This window comes from Tasmannia lanceolata, unplaced genomic scaffold, assembly GCF_043159265.1.
Source record: "Tasmannia lanceolata isolate RefF3 unplaced genomic scaffold, GAP_Taslan_0.1 ptg000012l, whole genome shotgun sequence".
Taxonomy (NCBI): domain Eukaryota; kingdom Viridiplantae; phylum Streptophyta; class Magnoliopsida; order Canellales; family Winteraceae; genus Tasmannia; species Tasmannia lanceolata.
Window position 1 is genome coordinate 46,615,577 of NW_027518689.1, and position 16,177 is coordinate 46,631,753.

Consider the following 16,177-nt stretch of genomic DNA (forward strand, 5'->3'; position numbering starts at 1 on the left):
CCAAATCTAATGCATAATTTTGGGGACTTAGCTCTCCGTCACTCCTTATGAAAGCCGTATAAGGCTGGTATAAGGCTTTTAGATGGAGTCTGTCTATAGTTTTGCTAAGAAGAGCTGGAGTGGTGGGTAGAGAGTCTAGAGACACTGAGGGATGGAGTGTTGGTAACACATATATTGTAGTCAAATCTTTATTGTTTTGTTCTCTTTTAAGGATGAATGGTATGTTGGGGTCAAATTTGGTTTAGAGCTTCTGGGTAACCTGGAGCTCTTTTTCTTTTACCTTTTTATTTGGGATGGGTTAACAGAATATTGGAATTTGAATTTCCAGAAGTTATTGAATACTACTTCTATTGATTAGCACAAGGCATCAATTTTGGTGGGACAATTCATTTTTACTTTCACAAATCTCTGATTAGTTGGTTTGGTTTTTTTTTTTTTTTCCAATGAATATATAGCTTATTGGTTATTCTTAGTTTATTGGCTGTTTTTATATTGAGGAAAGTGTTCCTGCACTGCACTGTAGCACAAGGAGCTCCATGCGCCTTAGTGGCTTATAAAGCCTCTCATTCGTCACTTTTTGTGGACCCGCTATATGAACCAATGGGAGGCTTTATAAGCCACTAAAGCACAGGGAAGCTCCTTGCGCTGCAGCGCAAATGGTTTACAATAATCATCTCAATCACCCTAATACGTGCTTTCTCCAATTCGAAGCTATGGTGATTTTTAGGCTTGCTTCAAGGGAAAACCCAATCCTCATGTCAAAACTCAGATTCAGATCTCATGTCATTTCATTGAATGATAAATACAATGGACTTCGCCACATGACATGACTCCATTCAACTAAACCGAAATATTCTCATAAAAAAACACCTAACACCACTCCAACAAACATTATATATAAGACTTCTTCAACTCTTACTTCTAGTCACATACTTAACTCAAACGAACTCACTCTCTACGAAGATACACCCAACCAACCGACGATTCCTTTATTAGACACGAAAAAACAACACTCATCTACATTACTTATCTAACATCCATGTAGGACACGTACACATCATTCCGCTTCCCTTTGAAGAACATGGTCCTCTAGGTTGGTCCTCTAGGTTAGCATCAACATTCCGAGTTTCTTTCTCATCCACTTCTTCTGCCCAGGAACCCTCCATCAAATGGAGCTTTTGGGTCTCTTGCACCTGTGTCCCGGAGAAAATCTTTCCCCACAATTGTAGCACAATCCTAGGGGCACGTCTCTCTTGGATTTGGGGCAGAGTGAGTAGCGTAATTGTTGGGTGGGGCGATCCAAGCCGTCCATTTGATGTGCCACAACGTAAATAGGTTGTGCCCCCAAAATCATTTCCATAGGATGATCGCAACCCTCCGATCTATAGAGGTTTCCATAATATGCAGTTTCTCTTCAGATCAGAGGGCAAGGATCATCCTATGGAAATGATATTTTGTGGCGCAACCTATTTACGTTGTGGCCCATCAAATGGACGGCTTGGATCATCCGATGGTGTGGGCCGTACAGTTCATCTTGAAAAATATGGGTTTACAAGGGAGGATTTTATCCTAGAAGAGGATGCGGGGGTGGGCGTAGGGGGTATCATTGCCCAAAATCTATTGTAGTGATGGGGATATCACGGCCCAAAATCTATTGTGGTAACCTCCATGGTTTTAAATTTTGACCGAAATCCGAAATTTCAGGTTTCGGTGGACACCGGACACGAAATACGTAGTACCCGAAACGTTACTTTATTTTGATCAAAATTTTGAAAATTCAGTCCGATATGTAAGGAATATCACCAAAAAATCTGGATTTTATTCATTATTTAATATTTTCTTGAAATGTCGGTAATTTTGGCCGAAATATTGTACGATATAAAATATTACTTTATTTGACTTCGTTGGATTTCGTCCGAGATTTCGGTTTTGGTGAGGCCCGAAACGCATGCCGAAACCGAAATTTGAAACCATGGTAAACTCTTTAATGTCTTGTTCTCTTCTGAGCAGGATGAAAGGCAGGTCAGGGTCAAATTTGGTTTAGGGCTTATGGGTGGCCTTAGGTAAATCTTTTTATATGGGATGGATGCAACAGTATATTGGAATTCGAATTTCCAGAAGTTGCTGAATCCCACTTCTGTATAATTAGCATAAGGCATCAATTTTGGCCTGGATAATTCAGTTTTGGTCTCTTTAAGCAAAATTCTGATGGGTTGGGTTGGGTTGGGTTGTGTTTTTGTCTAGATGGGACCCACTGTCACTGTGCTGAAACATTCCTCAACTGAGTGATACCAGGCGCTTGATCAACGGCCCGCACATGGATCGTTAAAATGAAAAAAAAAGAAGCCCAACATATCTATATTCAATGCAATGATCTCGAAATGGACGGCTTTAATCATCCAATCAGTGTTGATATTCCTTGACAATCTATGGTGGACCCCATCAACATCTCCATAGTGATCTGTAGTGGGGTGGGGTTATTTTTTGTTACAATTTCATAGGGCCTACCAAATGAATGGTCCAGATCATGTGATGGCCCCACTAGTATGATGTTTTCTAGCAACTACAAGTGCCAAGCTACATATGTCAGCATTTATTTGGAATGGGTTGGGCGTGAAATAATAAAAAAGACTTGTGAACATAGTCCCACATCGGATGTGGAGTTAGAGGAGAGTGAAACGGGCATGTATAAAAAAAAGGAAAGCAGAATTGTAGAGCATACTTACCTGGACGGGGTCTATCCGTAATCAAGAAGGCCGATTGCCTAGGGCAGCTGCCTCCATTGCACTTTGGAGGGGAGTTGTCTTACCATCTCCCCAAGTGGGAGAGTGGACGTCATAATTTGTGATAGAGGGGGGGTACGCGTTCGCGCGGCCCCTGCCATTATAAATTGAAGCTTTTGTTCTGAATCATCCAATCAGAGTGTGTTGATATTGGATCAATCTAAACCCTGCCAATATTGAACGATTCCAAACTCATTTGTCGAGCGGGTTTGAGGCAGCACACAAGCAAAGGCCATGGGCTGGGCATGGCTAAGAGGGTGTGCACAAGGCATATGGCATGCAAGGGCCAAGGGATTTGCGGGCACTGGTGTGCAAATGCTGGCATTGGGGGGGCACTGGTGTGCAAACCAGCGCACATTGGCGGGTTTAGACGTTGGCGGCAGTGCACAATGCGCAAAGGAGTTGGCGCCAATCAGTGGCATTGGCGAGCAACAGCCAATGCGCACGAGACAACTGGCCAGCACAAGGGTGTGTTTGCACATGGAGGGAACGGTTACAAAGAGTTCAAATTTGGGCAAAGGCATGCTCGGACTTGGTGTCTATGTTTGAAATCAAGGAAGGCAACAGTAGGGCCGTTTTGGCACATGTTTGCACACTTGGCAGCAAGGCAATGGGCAAAGTGGTGTTGCACATGAACATCTTGGAGTCAAACCATATGGCTACTGCATACACACATGGCTGGACGATTGTGGGCTGTTATGCCACTTGTTGTCTTGTAATTTGTAAGTGCTTATGCACATGAAATGTGGATGTGTTGTACATTGGCCAATAGCCTTTAAGCACGGTGTAAATTGGCCAATGGCCTTGAGTTGGTTGCCGAAACTACCCTATATGAGGCAAAAACACCCCAAGCACATGGGCGATGGGAGTTTGTGTGTATTGAGAGAGAAAAGCTTCCTTGTAATGACTTTGGCCTAGAGTGAGAGTTTGAGAAAGAGGATGGCAATGGAGTTGCTTGTGGAGTAGGCATTGTTTGGCTGAACCACGTTAAAAATTGGTGTCCCCTCGTATGTTTTTGTATCCATTATGTGCCCTGGTTTTCTTTGTGTGTGCTGTCCCATTTCTTTAGAGAGCCTCATTGTGTACTTGAGGGTGGGTTTGGCAGATTAAGTTGTCAAGACTTAGTGCCGTCACGGGTCCCTTTTTGTAGGAGCAATTTGACCCCGTGACAGTTCGGTATCAGAGCACAAGAGATCAAAGAGATGGTAGGCGGATCTGTTATGGAGCAACTGAAGGAAAGGGTTAAAAGGTTGGAGGAATTGGTGGGCTCGCCGGATGGAGACTCAAACATGGTGTTGTTGCAACAAGTTGCTGGACTTGTTATGGAGATGGAGACTCTCAAGAAGGCTTTTGAAGGCTGTAGCATCGACAATGTTCGTCACTTGTGAGTAACGCATACAAGTGCAAGAAGAAGAGATTGCCTTTGTTGAAACAAGCAATGTTGGGCCATGTTGGTGGGAGTGAAAGTGGCAGCCAAAGGGCCAAAGTTCCAGAACTTAAACCTTTTTCTGGAGTTCAATCTGCCGAGTTGGAGAATTTTTTGTGGGACATGAACCACTATTTCAAGGCGGTTCGCAAACCAAATGGGGACAAGGTGGAGTTCACAAGTATGTATCTTACGGGAGATGCAAAATTATGGCGGCGAGCAAGATCGGAGGACAAGAGTCGTCCTCTAATCACAAGTTAAGACGAGTTGGTGAAAGAAATGAAGGATCAGTTCCTTCCAAGCAATACAGCGTGGGTTGCAAGAGATGCCTTGAGGAAGCTCACGCTAGTAGCGTGCGGGAGTACGTGAAGCAGTTTTCATCCTTGAGGTTGGACATAAAAAAATGTAGGAGGAGGACAAATTGTTCACTTTATGAGTGGGTTACAAGGATGGGCTCAAGCGGAGTCAAGAAGGCAAGGTGTGAAGGACTTGCCTGCGGCAATTGCGGTAGTAGATGCCTTGACGAACTACAAGCAACCATAAAGGAATTCCAGTGATGATTCTTCTAGCGAGGATGGGAAGAGAAAGTCCAAAGCAAAGAAGAAGCGCAAGGCCAAATTCAATAGGAAGGAAGAGAGGCCCGCCAAAGAAGTGCAAGAAGAAAAGACTTCAGTCACTCAGAAGTTTGGGTGTTTCATTTGTGATGGTTCTCATCAAGCCTGAAATTGTACAAGGAATGAGCAATTGGGTGCCTTAGTTACGGAAAATGAAGGCGCTTCTAGTGAAACAGCCCTTGTTAATCCACTCCAACTTCTCAATGCGATCCGAAGGGGGGGGGGGGGGGGGGGGGGGGGGGCGGGGGAGAGGCACAAACAGGGTTTGATGTTTGTAGAAGCAAGAGTTAATCGAGTGCAGGTCCGTGCAATGGTTGATAGCGGAGCAATGCACAACTTTGTTTCCGAAAATATGGTACAACTGTTGGGTTTGAGGTTAACCAACGATGGGAGCCACATCAAGGCAGTGAATTCGGAGGCAAAATCTATGCAAGGAGTGGCGAGAAATGTTCCTCTTAAGTGTGAGGGAATGGAAAGGTGTTGCTGATTTCTTGGTGGTTCCGTTGGATGACTTTGATGTCATTCTTGGCTTGGATTTCTTTGTGCAAGCCAACGTATGTTTGATGCCTTACTTGAGGGGGGTCTTTGTGATGGAGGTGCAAAGTCCATGTTTTGCGCTAGTTGTTGAAGTCAAAAGGGAAGTGGTTGAAAGGTGCTTAGTTATCAGGGTGGAGGATGGGCTATGGAAGGAGGTCATTTCAACCACATTGACAGAGGAAGTGGGGCACAAAAAGAAATAAGTGTTGGCAAAGGCATTTGGTGAAGAGAGTACAAAGTTTGGGTTAGAGGTGAACCTCAATGAGAAGAACCTACCAAGAGATCCAACGAGGATGTTGGATAGTTGGGTGGGTGAGGTTTGTTAGCCCCCTAAATCCGTTGGCATAGGCATTGGCTTATGGTGGCACCTTGCACCCTTGCCAATAGCCAAGTGGGCCTAGGAAGTTAGGCCAAGAGGTAACAAGGTGGGAGGAGACCATGGCATGAGAAGACCAAGTGTAGATGGGCTTGGCAAAGAGGTGTGGCAAAGACCTTGGTTGCACGGCATACGTGTGCAAGGCAGCACACAAGCAAAGGCCATGGGGTGGGCATGGCTAAGAGGGTGTGCACAAGGCATATGCACGCAAGGGCCAAGGGACTTGCGGGCATTGGTGTGCAAATGCTGGCATTAGCGGGTACTGTTGTGCAAACCTGCACATTGGCGGGTTTAGACATTGGCGGCAATGCACAATGCACAAAGGAGTTGGCGCCAAGCAATAGCATTGACAGGCAACATTAGGCCAATGCACACGACACAACTGGCCAGCATATGGGCGGTTTGCACATCGAGGGAACGGTTACAAAGAGTTCAAATTTGGGCAAAGGCATGGTTGGACTTGGTGTCTATGTTTGAAATCAAGGCAACAGTTGGGCAGTTTTGGCACAGGTTTCTGCCAATGGCAAAGTGGTGTTGCACATGAACATCTTGGAGGTAAACCATCTGGCCCTATATGAGGCAGAAACACCCCAAGCACATGGGCAATGGGAGCTTGTGTGTATTGAGAGAGAAAAGCTTCCTTGTAATGGCTTTGGCCTAGAGTAAGAATTTGAGAAAGAGGATGGCAATGGATTTGACATAGAGCACACATTGTTTGGCCGAACCACGTTAAAAATTGGGGTCCCTTTTGTATGTTTTTGTATGCATTTTGTGCACTGGTTTTTCTTTGTATGTGATGTCCCATATCTTGAGAGAGCCTCATTGTGTACTTGAGGGTGGGTTTGGCTGACTAAGTTGTCAAGACTTGGTGCCATCACGGGTCCCTGTGTAGGAGCTATTTGACCCGTGACACATAGTAGCGGACACTTTCATAAATCTCTACTTTCTTGTCTGTCTAAATAATGTCTCAGTTTCTTTCATCCCCATTAAAAAGTAAGCATATACAAGATACTAGGGGTGCAAGTTTGGCCCTGTCAGCCCTGACCCGCCCTGAGCCCAAACAGGGTCAGGGCTGGATTTTCTAAACCTGAGGACGGGTCAGGGTTCATTTTTTTAGACCCTGACTCAGGTCGGGCGGGTTTTGGGTTAATGCCTCGGGTACCCTGACCCGGCCCGACCCTGAGTTTTCTATTATAGAATTGAACCATCTGTGCATGTTTCTTTTGCTAATGTTTTCTATTATCTTGGATTGATGTTTCTTTAGATTATTATTATTAATTGTCTCTGTTGCCTGTCATGTTGTTGAATTCATATTGTCTTATTTTGTTCCCTTTCTCTGTTTATTGATCATTTTGTTCCATATGATAAGTGGTTGCTTTATTTTTGGCACTCTTAACAGGTACTTGCACTAGGGTCAAGTAGGGCCGGCTCGGCCCGGCCCTGCCCAATCAGGGCCAATCAGGGAGGGCCAGGGCCAGCACAATACCCTGTAGGGCGGGTAATGGGTCAGGGCCGAGATAATGGGATCCAGGGTTGGGCTAGGGTTTTGAAAAACCCGACCCTGTTGCAGCCCTACAAGATACTATATCATTACTGGCTGGATTTAAACCAAAAAGCTTACCCACCAAGCTTTCGCTAGCAAATTAACCAGTTAAACCAAAAGTTTCCCTTTGCAAATTAAATAAACAATGCCTGTGTAATCCATATCTGAAAAGAATTGAAAAGCTAACCATTCTTGGACATCAAAAACTAAATAACAAAAGATCTATAGCATTTGTACACCAATTTTGCAATCTTTTATACAAAGCCGAACCCACTTTACAATCCTTCGGGTTACAATTGGACCTTTTAAAAAAAAAACTACAACACAAACTTTGAATGAAAGCTCTCTAAGAAAAGAAAAATTGCAGAAGAAGACACTCTCCATGAATCTCTGCAATTAGGCGGGCTGAGTGAAAGCTCTCTAAGCAAAGAAACCTTGCAGAACAATTTCAACCAGAGCACCCACTCTCTCACGCATCCACGCAATTGGGCGGGCAGGGTTCAGTGTTGAAAACCTGAATAGTTATGAGAGGGAATTCAACTCATTGTTGAAAACCTGAACAACGCATCAAAGACTATCAAGAGAGCTCAACATCTATAAGCAGCAAGAACCCATCATTTGCCAACCTAAAGCCCAAAACACAATTCATAAGGGAGAAATGAGCCAACTTTTACTCTTGGAAATTGATTGCTGAAAAGGCACACTTAATGCTGTGGTGAAAATCAAAGTAAAAAGTCAAGATGCCCAACTTCAAAAATCATCGGAGAAATACCGAATCCTGAAACCCCCTTCTGAAATTCGATGGTTTGGTATCGGTAACAGTTCTCAATGGAACTCCCTAAAGAAAATAAAAAAAAACTTGGAATCCTTAACTGCATAGTGATCTAGAGTGAAAGCTAAAAGGAAGTTTTGTTAGTAGATAAAAACCAAAACAGGTCTTCAATGCTACATATCATGGCATAACCTAGCAAAGCCCAAAATAAAATATCCCAAGGGAATCCAAAACAAATATCCCAACATCAAGTTAATAACAAAAGCTTTAAAGAAAAGGAATCCATAAGGCCACAAGATACCATCTTTCAGTCAAGTCCAGACCTTTCATAAAGTTCGCAGCAATCCTGGAAAACCAAAGGGCAGATTGAAATTCATGAAAATTCTATTCATTGGACTAGATAAAAAAAAAAATAGCACCTCTAAAGCTCTAATCCTCCTTTTGTTGAACAATGTATCAAAGGTGATCCATGCATGTCAACATTTACAATATCCAACAACTCATCATTGCCAACCTGAAAAGTGAGACGTTCACTAAGTTCTCACCCAATCAAATCAGACGCTACAACAATTCAAAAACAACAGAAAAAACCATTCAACCCATCACAGAAATGCATTACTGAAAGGCACTCTTCTCGTGAAAATCATAATACAAATTTAAAATGTCCCAACTTCAAACCTGTTCATCAGAAAAGAAATAAGAAAGTCCTTAACACCCCCCCCCCCCCCCCCCCCCCCCCCCCCCCCCACACACACACACACACACACACCTCTCTCAAATTCCATGCTTTGACATACGTTACAGTTAAAACAATTCAAAATGGTCAAACCATGAGTTGATGAAAACCAAAACAAACAAATATTTATCAGAACAGATCGCAAGAAATAATCTAGCAAAATCCAAAACAAACTATTGCAAATGAATCCAAAACAAATTTCACGAAATCATCTTATTGTACCCAACGTGTTCACCTTGGGAATGAGAAAATAAAAAGCCAAGATGGGTGTTGAAGGATTAGGCATTTCATCGGAAGAAATATCAAACATGGATAGATTGTAGAACGATCATATCACCATGCTGGAAAGGCATTCTTTCTCCAAGTGGCACTTGTAACCAAACAATTGAGCTTCATGCAATATCCTGTTCTTTTTATGTTCCAATGGTTCTAGTTCTTCTGAGGTAATGCTATTCTATTTTGGGGATTTGCTAGGGTCCATGGCAAAAGGCATTTCGAATGAAGACAAAATACGTTGAAAAGTGAGCTTGTGTGGCTACTCTGACATGCGACAGAGCATATGCGAAATGCCTTTTGCGATGGACTCTAGCAAATCCCTTTATTTTGAGCTATTGTTCAAAGTTTTCTTTGCTTATCTTTTCTGGAACTTGCGTTGAAGGATCTGGTGGGATGTTGATTACGACACTTTGTGTAGTATAGATTGAAGACTCAACAAATCCAAGAGTTTTGCTTGGAGATGAAATGAAGACAGTTGCGATGTTGTCGTCTTCTCGACAGAACACCAAAGAGATGTTGTTCCGATTTTAGACTGGAATATCTCTAAACTGTCAAACCTGGCCAACCCAGGGGCTTTAATTTTATTATGCTTGAAATTCACAAAGGAAATCACGCTGCATGTTTACCAAAAATCTTCCTTCTCTTGTCGTTTAAAATTTTGTCCATGTTCAATTTCTCTCTAATGAATCAAAGGGCTTACAATCAACCAATCAAGGTGTTACAAATGGCGTCCGAAATTGCCATTCAGATCAACGGATCGGATCACATCCACATGGCACACATAACAATAGATGGGTCAGTTCTCCGCAGCCATCTCATCAACATGTGGGCTAACCTTAAATCATGTAAAGGAGTAGCGCATTGCACGCACGTAGGCAGGCGTTACAGAGTACTTTTTTTCATTTTGGTTTAGTCCCACATCGGAAAGAAGGAGAAATGTGGTGAGACAAGCGGTGTATAGAACCAACGGTTTGTAACTTTTCAAAGCATACCTTTCTCGGCCTTTTGGCTAAGATCAAGTGTAGTATCTGTTCTTATCAGTTTAATATCTGATACGTGGCCCATCGGGTCACATGATATTAATCTAATTTTTTTTGGGGTAGGGTCCACCACCAGTAGCCTGCTATTGGGGGCTCTTATGCGTCGCCCATGCGTTGCACTACTGCACGGGCCAGGCGCACCCCTCCCAAATCTAATACCTAAATTTTATTTGTTTTTCAGCTCTTTACCACCGTACGAAACCCACCCGGTATAGCGTAAGAAGGTGGGGAGTGTGGGGTTACACATAGCGATGGAGTGTTGGTAACACATATTGTAGTCAAATCTTTATTGTCTTGTTCTCTTTCAGGGATGGTGAATGGCCTGTCGGGCTCAGATTTAGTGTAGGTGTTTTGGGTGACATGAATGGCCTGTCGGGCTCAGATTTAGTGTAGGTGTTTTGGGTCACCTGAGGCTTCTTACTTTATCTTTTAATTTTTGTTGGGGTAACAAAATATTGAAATTTGAATTTCCAGAAGTTGTTGAATACTTCTATCTGATTAGCACAAGGCATCAATTTTGGCCGGGACAATTCATTTTTACTTTCACTAATCTCAGATTGGTTGTTTTGGTTTGGTTTTCTCTTTTTTCCTTTTTAATGATTAGGGCCGGCAACGGGGAGGGTCGGGGCCGGATGTTGGGGTCCCCTACCCCTTCCCCTTTGCGGGGAATTTCCCCCCTCCCCTTCCCCTCCCTACTGCGGGGATAATGGGGAATCCCCCTCCCCTCCCCACGGGGAATATCTAATCCCCATCTCCTCCCCTTCCTCGCCCCGCATTCTTCGGCGACAATCACTTTACTTTGTTAAATGTTAGGTTTAAAACTAAAGATTTGCTAGGGACAATCACTTCAGGCATGTTGCGGCTTGTGTTTGCATGTGAGAGTAGCCACACAACCCACACAAGCTAAGATTTTGTTTTATTCATTTTATTAACCTGGGGACCAAGGTGGTTGCTCTCATATTAACCCATGGGCTGGGCATGGCTAAGAGGGTGTGCACAAGGCACATGGCACGCAAGGGCCAAGGGATTTGCGGGCACTGGTGTGCAAATGCTGGCATTGGGGGGGCACTGGTGTGCAAACCAGCGCACATTGGCGGGTTTAGACGTTGGCGGCAATGCACAATGCGCAAAGGAGTTGGCGCCAATTAGTGGCATTGGCGAGCAACAGCCAATGCGCACGAGACAACTGGCCAGCACAAGGGTGTGTTTGCACATGGAGGGAACGGTTACAAAGAGTTCAAATTTGGGCAAAGGCATGCTCGGACTTGGTGTCTATGTTTGAAATCAAGGAAGGCAACAGTAGGGCCGTTTTGGCACATGTTTGCACACTTGGCAGCAAGGCAATGGGCAAAGTGGTGTTGCACATGAACATCTTGGAGTCAAACCATATGGCTACTGCATACACACATGGCTGGACGATTGTGGGCTGTTATGCCACTTGTTGTCTTGTAATTTGTAAGTGCTTATGCACATGAAATGTGGATGTGTTGTACATTGGCCAATAGCCTTCAAGCACGGTGTAAATTGGCCAATGGCCTTGAGTTGGTTGCCGAAACTACCCTATATGAGGCAAAAACACCCCAAGCACATGGGCGATGGGAGTTTGTGTGTATTGAGAGAGAAAAGCTTCCTTGTAATGACGTTGGCCTAGAGTGAGAGTTTGAGAAAGAGGATGGCAATGGAGTTGCTTGTAGAGTAGGCATTGTTTGGCTGAACCACGTTAAAAATTGGTGTCCCCTAGTATGTTTTTGTATCCATTATGTGCCCTGGTTTTCTTTGTTTGTGCTGTCCCATTTCTTTAGAGAGCCTCATTGTGTACTTGAGGGTGGGTTTGGCAGATTAAGTTGTCAAGACTTAGTGCCGTCACGGGTCCCTTTTTGTAGGAGCAATTTGACCCCGTGACAGTTCGGTATCAGAGCACAAGAGATCCAAGAGATGGTAGGCGGATCTGTTATGGAGCAACTGAAGGAAAGGGTTAAAAGGTTGGAGGAATTGGTGGGCTCGCCGGATGGAGACTCAAACATGGTGTTGTTGCAACAAGTTGCTGGACTTGTTATGGAGATGGAGACTCTCAAGAAGGCTTTTGAAGGCTGTAGCATCGACAATGTTCGTCACTTGTGAGTAACGCCTACAAGTGCAAGAAGAAGAGATTGCCTTTGTTGAAACAAGCAATGTTGGGCCATGTTGGTGGGAGTGAAAGTGGCAGCCAAAGGGCCAAAGTTCCAGAACTTAAACCTTTTTCTGGAGTTCAATCTGCCGAGTTGGAGAATTTTTTATGGGACATGAACCACTATTTCAAGGCGGTTCGCACACCAAATGGGGACAAGGTGGAGTTCACAAGTATGTAACTTACGGGAGATGCAAAATTATGGCAGCGAGCAAGATCGGAGGACAAGAGTCGTCCTCTAATCACAACTTAAGACGAGTTGGTGAAAGAAATGAAGGATCAGTTCCTTCCAAGCAATACAGCGTGGGTTGCAAGAGATGCCTTGAGGAAGCTCACGCTAGTAGCGTGCGGGAGTACGTGAAGCAGTTTTCATCCTTGAGGTTGGACATAAAAAAATGTCAGAGGAGGACAAATTGTGCAACTTTATGAGTGGGTTACAAGGATGGACTCAAGCGGAGTTAAGAAGGCAAGGTGTGAAGGACTTGCCTGTGGCAATTGCGGTAGTAGATGCCTTGACGAACTACAAGCAACCAGAAAGGAATTCCAGTGATGATTCTTCTAGCGAGGATGGGAAGAGAAAGCCCAAAGCAAAGAAGAAGCGCAAGGCCAAATTCAATAGGAAGGAAGAGAGGCCCGCCAAAGAAGTGCAAGAAGAAAGGACTTCAGTCACTAAGAAGTTTGGGTGCTTCATTTGTGATGGTTCTCATCAAGCCTGAAATTGTACAAGGAATGAGCAATTGGGTGCCTTAGTTACGGAAAATGAAGGCGCTTCTAGTGAAACAGCTCGTGTTAAACCACTCCAACTTCTCAATGCGATCCAAAGGGGGGGTGGGGGGGGGGGGGGTGGGGCGCAAACAGGGTTTGATGTTTGTAGAAGCAAGAGTTAATTGGGTGCAGGTCCTTGCAATGGTTGATAGCGGAGCAATGCACAACTTTGTTTCCGAAAATATGGTACAACTGTTGGGTTTGAGGTTAACCAACGATGGGAGCCACATCAAGGTAGTGAATTCGGAGGCAAAATCTGTGTAAGGAGTGGCGAGAAATGTTCCTCTAAGTGTGAGGGAATGGAAAGGTGTTGCTGATTTCTTGGAAATTTTAAAGAGTTCGAGAAGTCAAACTTGCCTTTTGCCTTGTCTTTAAAATTTGAAGGGAAAGATTCAAAATTTGTTTTCTCTCTTATTTCAAAAGCTAGTGACTTTTGAGTGCTTTTTTGGGGACTTGAACTCAAGACCTAAGAGTATGTGCAAACCCATGAGTGTGTGCTTGTTGTATTCCCTAAACCAAAGGCAAAATAATAGTCCCACATTGCTTTGGAAGAAAGTGGTTCTCATCTTTATAAAGGAAAAAGTTGAGAAAAGGCTCGGGCCTTCAAGGGGCATGGAATTTGTTTGGTCCTTGGGTTTTATTGAACACAAGCCCATGAGCTAATAACACGCGAGTGCTGGGCCGTGGCCCGAGGTCCGGGTTTGGGTTTGTGTTTAAATGAAAAATGATCTTTTTAGTGCCCAAAACCGTTTAATTTTTTATTCCCACATTTTTTTATATTGGCACTACAAACGGTTGTGATAATAACACCCATTAAAGTTGTAAAACCGTTTCACCTCCAACGACCACAAATGTAGTGACTGTTGGAAGAGACGTTCAAGGCTCTTAATGGTGGCTTTTCTCAACAGTCATACCTATAAATGGTGGCTCATTCCAACAAACACTTTGGTGTCTATAAAACGGAGAAGAGAACACGGTTTGAAAAAAAATCTGGACAGATGTTTTGGGGTGACTTTTGCTAACAGAAAAAGAAAGACATTTAGACAGAAAAAGGGTTATGTTTTTCTAGTTTTGTTCATCTTCTATCCATTCCTTCCGTATCTGAGCACAGTTCTAAGGTGGTTCTGGGTGGACCAGTCAGAGAGTGCATGTGGACTGGAGCCATATTTGGCTGCTTTATCTTGGAGCGTCGATTTGCGAATCCCGGCTGCACCGGTAGGGGACGGATACGATTCTTAAGGAGAGTGACCATGTTGCACGACTCTGCCTTATCTCTTCGAATCTAATTTTTTCTAAACGGTCTTCATCAAAAGAGATATGTGCAATCTGTTTTCTATGTTTTATTTCAATTATGATTTGCTTTACAGTACATGGATTTTTTGCTTCAAGTTGCACTATTTTGAGGTTGAGTAACATGTTTTCGATTCAAGTTACATGTTTTGGGTTCGAATAACTTGTTTTCACTTGGACTTTCTGTTTTGGGTTCGACTAAGCCATATATCATTTCTTCATTGCACCGGTTTGGATAGTTCCACCATGTGTCATATAAAGAGTATCATCTTGTCGATTGATGGAACTGTTTGCTAATGCCTCTCTTTTATCACGCCCCATATCTCTAGACAACTAATCGTACTTGGTGACCATGGCGGTGATCTTGTGAAGAAGCTCGGTCAATAGTTGATGGTTTCTTGTGGAGTTCTCTTGCATATCGCTCAATACATTGCCTTGTCGATCAAAAGTTTCCTGAGCTGATTGATCACTTTGTCGAGCTTGGCTAGTCTTGAATTGCCAGCCATATCAAAACCACCCTGCTTTGATACCAAAGATGATACATGCTTTCTCTGATTCAGAGCTATGGTGATGTTTAGGCTTGCTTCGAGGGAAAGCCCAATCCTCCTTGTGTCAAAAATCATATTCAGATGTCATGACATTTCATTGAATTATAGAATACTTTAAATACAATTACTTTGTCACATGGCATGACTCTATTCAACTAAACCAAAATATTCTCATAAAAAACTCCCAACACCACTCAAACAAACATTATATGTAAGACTTCTTAGGCTCCTACTTCTGGTCACATACATATCTTAAACAAACTCAATCGCTAGGAAGATACACCCAACTAACAGACTCCTCCCCTATCGGACACCTAAAAACAACACTCATCTACAATACTTATTCATTCCAACCCCGAACAGGTCAGTTTTGGATTGGACAGGGACAAACCAGAAAAATACAAAAAAAAATGGATATTATTATTAGGTTCGGGTCAGGTCAAGCTGGAGTCTCAACAAAATCATGATAAAATTAGGGTGACAATGTCAGATTTGGGTTTGGTCAGGCTGCTCAAAGCCTCAACCCTAACCCAAACCAAAATTAAATCAGGTTGCCTATTCCCCTTCTAATACGAACCAACCCGAAATCAGGTTAGGGTTGGGCCTGACCCAAGTTCCAGCCCTAATTCATAGCAAAAGCAAGGGAAAAGCTCCCAACTTTCTAATGATATAGTTGTTAGTGATTTTGGATTTTCAAAATCATGTATTAGTGTTTTGGAAAATGTTTTATAAAAAGCGTTTGGGAAAAAGAAAATGTTTTCTTGGAAAGATTTGCTTTTACAAAAGGATGTAGAAGTGTAGTTGAAAAGATAGTCCTGTACCGGATGAGAGAAAAGAAAGAGAAGGGCTTATAAAGCACTACACTTTTCTATTACTTGTTTGATTGCACATTGGGTTGAACCCCTGGTTGGACCCACGGGACGGTGCAACGCACCGTTCGCACACGCGCGCGCGCGGCGTGGGCAATGGGCAATGGGCTATAGGGCGCATAGTGGCGCTTTATTGGCTCTTTTTTAGGCGCACTTTGCACTTCGCAACGTGCCAAGGGGGTGCGATCCACACCATAGATGGTTGATCTATCAATGACTGGGTTGGAGAGGTTTTACTCAAACCAACAGTCACATCTAGGATCGATCAGGACCGTTCAATATCAATGGGTGCGATCTAACCGTCAGATTTCAAACATTCTGGAAAGGTGCCCTGTAGAGGTGTTTTTCACACTGAAAAGACACCAGGTGGTCTACAAAATGTGCAGAATTCGGTCATTTCATAATAGAAAAACGAATTGGAAATTCTGATAGACT

General features: G+C 43.5%; 2 non-coding genes across 2 annotated transcripts; both read left to right on the plus strand.

The window, feature by feature from the left end:
• Positions 1–2,718: 2,718 nt before the first annotated feature.
• LOC143888990 (U1 spliceosomal RNA) lies at positions 2,719–2,880 on the plus strand. The gene has a single exon (XR_013254620.1). It is a non-coding gene; the product is annotated as a U1 spliceosomal RNA (small nuclear RNA).
• A 7,171-nt stretch (positions 2,881–10,051) lies between these two features.
• Positions 10,052–10,249, plus strand: LOC143889000 (U2 spliceosomal RNA). The gene has a single exon (XR_013254630.1). It is a non-coding gene; the product is annotated as a U2 spliceosomal RNA (small nuclear RNA).
• Positions 10,250–16,177: the final 5,928 nt, after the last annotated feature.